The sequence below is a fragment of the Thamnophis sirtalis genome, unplaced genomic scaffold, assembly GCF_051295495.1.
Source record: "Thamnophis sirtalis isolate CommonGarterSnake01/CBP01778 unplaced genomic scaffold, rThaSir2_p1.2 scaffold_3, whole genome shotgun sequence".
Taxonomy (NCBI): domain Eukaryota; kingdom Metazoa; phylum Chordata; class Lepidosauria; order Squamata; family Natricidae; genus Thamnophis; species Thamnophis sirtalis.
The window spans coordinates 46,007,805-46,017,317 of NW_028261383.1; the positions used below are offsets into that span (position 1 = coordinate 46,007,805).

Consider the following 9,513-nt stretch of genomic DNA (forward strand, 5'->3'; position numbering starts at 1 on the left):
TTCAAAAAATGATAATGCCCATTAGTAAACGGCAGCTTCAGGTAGTTAGAAATATTAGATACAGAATCTATATCAGGACATCCAATATTCAGGCTGCACTTTTCACTTTCCTTAAGAATCTAGTCTTAATACTATTATCTTGCTGTTCAGCAGTATATGGCAGATATGCAGTCTAACATAAGAAAAATGTATGAAAAAGAATATATTCTCAGTGAACATTAAATATTTGTGGATATATAGGACTCATACTAAGTCATTTCCTTCCTTGCAAAGAGCTTTTCAAATACCTTGTAAGATATTCATTGCTTCTTCATAATCTTTACTTTGCTAATGTACAGCTTCTTTTGCTTGTTCCCTCCTATTGTTAAGCCTAGTCCACATTTCCTGCCTTTCTGGGACATTGCAACTGCTCTTATTATAATTCCAAGATTCTTGAATAGATCCCCTCCTATTATAATTGCAGGCTAAAACACCAGTCAATCTATTACACAGCATATCACAGTCAGCAAAGAAGAACAGAAAACCTCCAATGTATGTTGCTCCTTTGAAACATATGCTGTTTATATATATATATATATATGTTATATTTATATATATATATATGTTATATTTATGCTGATAAATAAATAAAGGGAGACTAGTATAGATCTATTTCAAGCTATTTAGCTCTCATCAGCTAGCCATACCCAAGTTTTTGGGAATCGAACCTTTGCTCCATATATATATATATATTCTCTCTGTTTGCCAGGTTTAGACAAGGCTACAGAGACATTTTAAAGACTTGCTTCCTTTTCCATAGAGATTCTTATGATAATTTGCTCTTCATTTTTCCAGGATTACGAAGAACTAGTGGTTGGCTGTGGAGGACGATTACACATTGGCAAAAGAAATCAGAACACAAAATACAAGCTGGGTGGACACAATCTTGTAGATGACCCTCACTCCATCAAGGATCTTGGAGTACTCATCTCTAATGATCTAAGTGCCAGAGCTTACTGTAACACCATTGCCAAAAAGACATGAAGAGTTGTTAACCTAATCTTGTGTATCTTTTTCTCTGGTAATATTGTACTGCTAACCAGAGCATACAAAACTTTTCCTAGACCAAATCTCAAATATAGCTCATCTGCCTGGAACCCACACTGCATATCGGACATTAATATAATTGAGCAAGTCCGGAGATATCTCACAAGAAAAGTCCTCCACTCCTTTGCTCGCAACAGAATACCTTATGCCACCAGACTTGAAATGTTGGGCTTAGACAACTTTGAACTAGGACTCCTTTGGACCTAAGCGTAGTACATAACATTATCTGCTATAATGTCCTACCTGTCAATGACTACTTCAGCTTCAACCACAACAATACACGAGTACACAATAGATACAAACTTATGGTAACCGCTCCAAAATCAATTGCAGAAAATACAATTTCAGCACACAGAGTGGTCATTGCCTGGAATGCTCTTCCTGACTCTGTGGTTTCTTCCCCAAACCCCAAAAACTTTAACCTTAGGCTGTCTACTGTTGACTGCACCCCATTGCTAAGAAGTCTGTAAGGGGAGTGCATAAGCGCACCAGCGTGGCTACCGTCCCTGTCCTAATGTTCCCTTGCATTTGTATCCATTTCATGTATTCATAATCATGTTTATACATACATACATACGCGCACGTGCGCGCACACACACACACACACACGTTGTCTAATACATGCTTGATGAAATAAATACATAAAATAAATAAAGATCTATTTTTGTGAAATTGTGGTGTGATGTGATGCTGCTGCTGAGAATGTTATGATGGCAACTCCCCCATATATATATATTAGAGGTCTAAATCATACCCCAAGGATGGCAAGTGGCTCTCAGAGAAAATCTAGATTATACATCTGAAGTTGTGCTGTTTTCCCTACAAAAGTGTCTTAATGAAAAAGAAATAGCAACAGTATTTAGACTTATATACTGCCCCATAGTGCTTTGCAAACCTCTCTGGGTGGTTTACAATGTAAACATTATTTTTCTTTATTCCCCTCCCCCCCAAATTGGGGTCCTCATTTTAATGGCCTTGGAAGGATGGAAAGCTGAATCAACCTTGAGCCTCATCATGGATTGAATTCCAGGCTTTGGGCAGAGTTTGCCTACAATATTGGACTTTAAGCACTGCGCTACCAGGGCTGTTCAGAGATGCCCACTAACCTAATGGCACAACTTCAAGGAAGCTTAAATCTTAGTGAGTGTGCAGGATCCTGAGCTTCTTTCCTTTGTCAAACTGAAGATGTTCCAGCTGTCAAGCTGGAATTTATAGAAATGAGTAGGATCCGTTTCATTCTGCTTTGCATAGAGCCATTTTTAAAAAGTCAGGAAAAAAGGGTGTTTATTACAGGGCAGTGAATTTAGGATAAAAAAGGACTGCCTCATGAGTAATTGTCACCCACCTACCTACCACTGTTCACAAAACACATTTCCTTTTGTTTCCCACCCACTTCCTTGTGAAAGGAAACTCAAAACTGTTCCAAGGTTACGCTGTACTAAATTTGCCTTGGGATGCCAACTTCAACCAGAAAAGGTAGGAAGGAGCTTTGATATTTCTCACTCTTTCCAAAAGTGTCCACATCATTTGTTGTTTACCAATTGAATTCACTGTTCCTGTCTGTATTTTTTTTGGGGGGGGGGGATGACAGAGGTGGTATTCAGCCAGTTCTGAAAGGTTCTGGAGAACAGATAGTGGAAATTTTGAGTAGTTCGGAGAACCAGCAAACAGGCTGGCCCCATCCCTGCTGCTTCCCAGCTGATCTTCTTTTCTTGCCCTGAACAAGAAAATGGAGCTGGTAGGAGAAAGTAGGTTAGTGGGGTGGGAAAGGAATAGGAATTTTGCAGTAACCTTCCCCTAGGAGTGGGGAGGGAGTGAGGATTTTGCATATCCTTCCCCTGCCATGGCCACAAAGCCATGCCACACCCACAAAGCCACACCCACAGAACCAGTAGTAAAATGTTTTGAATCCCACCACTGGGAGGGTCCTGTATCACCACCCCAGAAATTATAGTCCCTTTCACAAATTTGAAGAGAGTTTAGCCATAGGTGTCTACAGGTGAGGTCAAGGAATGCAAACAATTAAACATGTTTTCCTATCATGAAGCAAATTCCACCCCTTTTATATTATTTTTATATTATTATTATTATTATACAATTGTATCACAGCGTCCAGTTGTTTCGCCAGATTTGGCATTGGTTACTAGTCGGGCCCCACCCAGGGGCCTAGGACGTCGTAACGTATTTGCAGATCCAAGCAGTGCGGCTTTTTGCATTTGACTGATGGTGATTTTGTCAATTTTTAACTGTTTTAAATGTAATTCCAGTGCTTTTGGAATAGCACCCAGTGTGCCAATTACCACTGGAATTATCACTGCTGGTTTGTGCCATAGTCGTTGAATTTTGATTTTTAAGTCCTGGTATCTTGCGATTTTTTCATGTTCCTTCTCGGCGACCCTGCTATCACCTGGTATTGCGATGTCTATGATTGTGACATTATTTTTCTCAACCAGTGTGTTGTCTGGTGTATTATGCGCCAGTATTTTGTCAGTTTGTATACGGAAATCCCACAAGATCTTGACCATCTGATTTTCGGTGACTTTTTCAGGCTGATGTTCCCACCAGTTTGTTGCTGTTTTAATATTATAATTTTTGCACAAATTCCAATGGATCATTTGTGCTACTGAATTGTGCCGCAATTTATAATCAGTCTGCGCGATTTTTTTACAGCAGCTGAGTATGTGATCAACAGTTTCATCAGCTTCTTTGCAAAGTCTGCATTATTATTATTATTATTATTATTATTATTATTATTATTATTATTATTATTATATCATCATCATCATCATCATCATCATCATCATCATCATCATCATCACAACAGAATTGTATCACAGCGGCCAGTTCTTTCACCGGATTTGGCATTGATTACTAGTCGGGCCCCACCCTTTGGTGAGATTCACAGCCTTTGGGGCTGGTTGGTAGCTCAACAGCTCGAGTCCTAACCAAGGACCTAGGAACTGTTAAGGTAACGTTGGAGGATATAAGCTGTTCCAAGTAGGGTGGTAGGGTGGTTTTTTGTAGAGTCAGAATGTTCAAGTCCGATAAATTGAGAATTTCCAAATAGCGAGGTAGCCCTTTAGGTATTGCTCCAAGGACTTCAATTACAATCGGGACAACACACAATTTCTTTTTCCACAGTCGCTCAACCTCAATTTGCAAGTCCCGGTAATTTGTGATTTTTTCTTGCTGTTTATCTTCAATTCGTGCATCTCCAGGTATTGCAATGTCAATGAACCATACTTTGTTCTTTTCAACTATTGTTATGTCAGGTGTGTTGTGGGCCACGTGCCTGTCAGTTTGAATTCTGAAGTCCCACAAGATCTTGACTTTCTCATTCTCTAAAACCTTCTGAACCTGATGTTCCTAGTAGTTTTTGCTGTACTCAAATCCAAACTTTTGGCACATTTTCCAGTGAATGATCTTAGCAACACAGTCATGGTGTTGTAGGTAGTCAGTTTGTGAAATTTTGCTGCACCCACTGATCAAGTGGTCGACTGTCTCGTCTTTCTCATTACAGAGGCGACATTTGCTGTTGGTGGTAACATGTTGAATTTTTGCCTTCATGTAGTTTGTGGCTAAGGCTTGTTCTGCCAAAGTAAAGCCTTCTGTTTCTTTTTTCAGTGCTCCTGATCTTAACCAGTTCCAAGTTAGCTTTACTCAGGGTCACCTGAGTACAGTGGTAAGATTCAAATAATTTAACAACTGGTTCACCCAGGGTGAGGTTGGCTATCATGGGAGGCATAGCCCATCCCCATCCTCCAGCTTGGCCACACATGTGGGACGATCCTCCCGTGACGGCCATCCTGACCCTGGGTGAAGTGGTTGTTAAATTTCCACTCTTTGCTAAAAGGCTGTTTCTGAGGGTGCTTCCGGATGCGGCTCCTTTAAGAGGCGAGATTTCTGAGGAACAAGGAGGAGGATTTACCATAGAGACAAGGACATGATGCTCCTGAGAGCTCACGCGGGAAGGTAAAGAATTGCAGGGAAGTGGAGGGAAGGATTCCTCCCCTCCCTGTGGAGCTGTGTGCAGGGGATGATGGTCAGTCTGCGGGCAAAAGTAAGAGGGGTGAGAAATTAAGTTGGCAGCGCAATAGAATCTGGGCCCAATGTAGGGGATACTGTGAGGTTAGTTTGGCCAGGCAAAGTATCCCCCCCTCCCGTTATCAAAGTGGATCCAGAGTGCTGCTTTGTGCTGCAATGAAGAAACAGGCAACGAAGCAGCCAGCACAAGGGAAGAAGCAAATCAGCCTCTCCTTTCCACGAGCTGGCCACTCTGTTGCCCATTTTTCCATTGCAGTGCAGCGCAGCGCAGCGCAGTGCCCAGGATCCATTTTGATATTGGGTGGATGGGTAATTTAACAACTGGTTTGCCTGAACCGGGGTGAACCAGCTGAATCTCACCACTGCCTGAGTAGTACAAATGGGTGTGGAGACTTCTTGGAATTGCTGAAAGGACTGTGTTATACACTAGAGATAGATGATGCCATTGCCCTCTCTCTCTGTTGAGAGAGAGGGCTGTTCAATTTTGACATAGATGGTCTCTGTGACCCTGAAAATATAGATAAACCTTCGATTCAGATCTGATCATTGCAGTACATTGTGATATGCCCTCAAGTCAGTGTTGATTCCTGCAATTTTCTTGACAGCGTTTTCAGAAGTGGTTTGCCATTGTCTGCTTCCAAGGGACTGGCCCAAGGTTCACTTCATACCTAAGGTGCGATGGTCTCCTGATTTCTAAACTGATGCTTTAAACACTACACCAAGCTGTCTCTCAACTACTTGGAATAGACTCTTGTATGTTTCTTGACCATCATGTGTACCAATTGCTATTTCTGCTTTTATTTTCAGGGTTATTGGTTAGGTTTCAACCTTTATCCAATTATTTCCATAAAATCAGTACATGTAAGACTGTGTCAGTGTTAAAATTAAGGTCTAGGGCAAACCACAGACCAGAAAGCCGAAAGCTTTTATTTCCTTTTTTTTTACAAAATAGTAGGTTAACTATTCAAAAGATACACTCTTAATGCATTCAACCTATTATATACACATCCTGGAACATGTATATTTACCTTCATTCACTATTATATATATGTAATTTACCTACTTAACTGTGCCTAGTGATGTATTTATAAGTGGTAATGCTGAACAAGGATATCACTTTCCCTGCTCCCCTTCCCAGGTGTTGTTGATTGCTTGTTTTTCCTAGCAACAAATACAGGAGACACACCATCCCCCCCCCCACTCCTCTCCTTTAACAACTGGGAAATCTGTCCCTTTTACCCAGAGTTAATGGTCTTTCAACTTACGCTTAGCCTTCTATACTCCTCTACTCTCCAGCCCTTAGTCTTCAGAAAGTCCCACTGAAGGTTGAAATAGGCTGGTAATTGCGGCCTGTTTTCAGAATTGCTTCTCCACCTCTCAGTCCTTATCGGTTTGTAGGAGGGAGGGAAACAATTACTTGGCTGTAGCTGGTCAGCGTCTTTGGAAGGCGGGTGAAGCTGCTTGATTCTGCTACTCCTTCCTTCCTATCTTGAGAGTGTTATTGCTCACTCCACCAAATTGTTGACGTTCGGTTTTGCCTCCTCTTCACACCATACTTTTCCTTTGTGGGAAGTTATCATCCAGTCCTCCCCCAGAAAAATGAAATATCCTAGGAAATATTGAAAAGGCAGAATATTTCTCTGGATATGAAAAGAAAGAAACATGTTTTAAAAGACAGAATAGTTGCCTGTAGCTTCCTGCCCATCCCCACTGTTAATGGGCCATTAAGAAGTCCAAGCTAGTCCACTTAACATAATAAAGACTTCTCCACTTCAGCTCCAGGGGGGATGGGATTAAGGAACTTTACCCAACTGACCACATGGTATCTGAGAACTCATCCATACCTGGATTCAAAATACAGCCTAGAGAGTAGCCCCTGAATGGCCCCATGGGAGTCTGACAACCAATCAGAATACATTTCTTACACAGGAACAGGAAACAGAGAGATGGGACTAAACAGGTTATAAAAAGCCTAGCAAGCCCCTCCCTCAGCCCTTCTCTTCTTCTCCATCAACATTGAAGCATGTGATCACCTTTTCTGCTCAGGGCTCAAGCCATGTGGTCCTGTCCACCAATAAACCATCTTTCCAAGCAGCCTCCATGTCTCCAGTGTCTTTTCCCCCACTTGGAGCCGAACCCAGAAGGACATTTCTTTCATCACCTTTCAACTCTCCAAATTAATTTCCTCCCCCCCCCCCGCTCCCACCAACACACACAGCTGTGCCTTCAGTGTTTCCTTTCTCTCTCTCTACAACATAGGTGTACTCACACTTAAACCTCAGGGAACCCAAAACCACAAAGAAGGAAAATTCACACCAGCAGTCCGAAGTCCTTCCTTTCATAAAGGCTCTTCACGTTCTCTGCACCTTTTTTGCCCCTACTTCCTTCTGCAAGAGGTAATTTATAATTAGTCTCAGGTAGTTTGATTTGTATGTTGCGATACACCCAGAAACTTCACTCCATTAGTTTTAGAGACTTCTGAATTTTTTTAAAAAAACCAAACTTTTTGGCTAGAATTTATTGGAACAGATGGGTGTCTACTATTAGGCATCACTTGCTACAATTATTCTTAATGTTTAATAGTGGTATAATTGGAAGAAATGGTGATGTATGTTCCAATAAAATGCTTTCAGCAACTGCTTTAATTGTCAGATCCTGTAACTACAGCATAAAGCATTTTGTCCTGCTGATTGACATTTGACAGGCAGAAAAACCAATCCATTCTGTTCATCTCCATTTGTAGCTTGAACAGGCAGAAAGGTTCAAATTGGTGCACAATTTCCACTTGTACGAAGGATGCAAAACGTCTGATTTATATTAGATGGAAACCTACAGTGCACTGAAAGGGTTTAGAGGTGGGGGGAGGGAGGGAGGGAGGGAGGGAGGGGCAAGGTGAAGAACATAAGTACATAATTGCATGCCTTTGGGGCAATGGTGATGCACTGTTCCTTGCACAGCCATTCTCTTCTTCCCTGTGTTTCTTATTTCATACTCTCAAAAGGCCACAGGAATTTGATCACAGAAGAAACATTAATCTTACTATTCTCAGGAGGGCATTTCGAAGTTAAGTAACTGCCTAGGGAAGACCCTTCGCTTTCAAGAATGCACTATGCTGTTAGTCTGTGAAACATTCATAATGGAAAAATCTACACACACACAGACACACACTCCATCCCACATCCCTCTATTGGCAAACAACTGAGCATTCCTAGCTATAGCAATTAGAAATGTACTATGTATCGGGTGGGCTTCAAAAATTTCAGCAACAGGATCTCTGCCCAATTGCTGAGTGGGGCATGGCCTAATCAGCCTCTCCAGTTTATATTTCACATCTGAGTGATCCTTAAGATATGCTGATATTTTAGCCATCTCTGCTAAGTTTGTTACTTTTAATGTCCATTCTTGAATAGTAGGCACATCTTCCTTCTTCCAGTATTGCGCTATCAAGAGTCTTGCTGCCGTTATTAAGTACAAAATCAAGTTAGTCTCTATGAAAGTACAATCAGTAGTTATACCTAACATACCTAACTGTACCTAACTGTGGGGTAAACTTTATCCTCTTTTTAAAAATATTTTTTATAATCCACCATATTTTTATCCAGAATGCTAAAAATATGGAACGCTTCACGAATTTGCATGTCATCCTTGCTCAGGGGCCATGCTAATCTTCTCTGTATCATTCCAATTTTAGTATATGTGCTGCCGAAGCAAGCACAGGACTGGACTACTCTGATTATCTGTCTATCTCATGAAATCCAACAGACTTGAGTTGCCTCTGTCAGCTCCGGTGAGCCTACCAGCCCGGAGGTGCCATTTGGGTGGGGGAGTGACAGGAAGCTGTGGGAGCTGCTGAGAGCTGCCAATCAGCCGGGGAATGGTAGCAGCAGCATGGGCGTCCCCCCGCCAGCATGGATAGCCCTGCATAACTGAAAGCGCATGGGTGATACTGTAACTGCAACAGACTGCCCAGATTCACCTGGAAAAGCCGCCTTGGCCAACTGAGGACTTACCTGGGGAACCCCCCCTCGCCTGCACATAGCAGAAGAGGCTGGAGTGACTCATCTATGGAGTTTCCATAACCATGCTTACTGCTGGGTGATGTTCATTCTGAATCACATGGTGAGGGGTGTGTGCGCGTGTGAGGGATGGGGTTAGCCTAAACAGCACATACAGTATAAAAGATGATGGGGAGCACCAGATGTCAACTCTGACAATGGAATAGTGCTTTGTTGGTCAGTTAGTGCCGGAGATAAACTGCGTTTCGAACCATATCTGTGTTTGGCTGTTTTCCTCAACCCATCGGAACCTGACAGCTTCCATAAAACAATGGAATACAGGTGGTGTCCCTTCTCCATCATAGCATCTGCCCCTTGGACCTCATTT

General features: G+C 41.9%; 1 non-coding gene across 1 annotated transcript; it reads right to left on the reverse strand.

The window, feature by feature from the left end:
- Positions 1 to 8,738: 8,738 nt before the first annotated feature.
- LOC148047965 (U6 spliceosomal RNA) lies at positions 8,739 to 8,845 on the reverse strand. Its single transcript, XR_015696196.1, has one exon. It is a non-coding gene; the product is annotated as a U6 spliceosomal RNA (small nuclear RNA).
- Between the last annotated feature and the right edge of the window lie 668 nt (positions 8,846 to 9,513).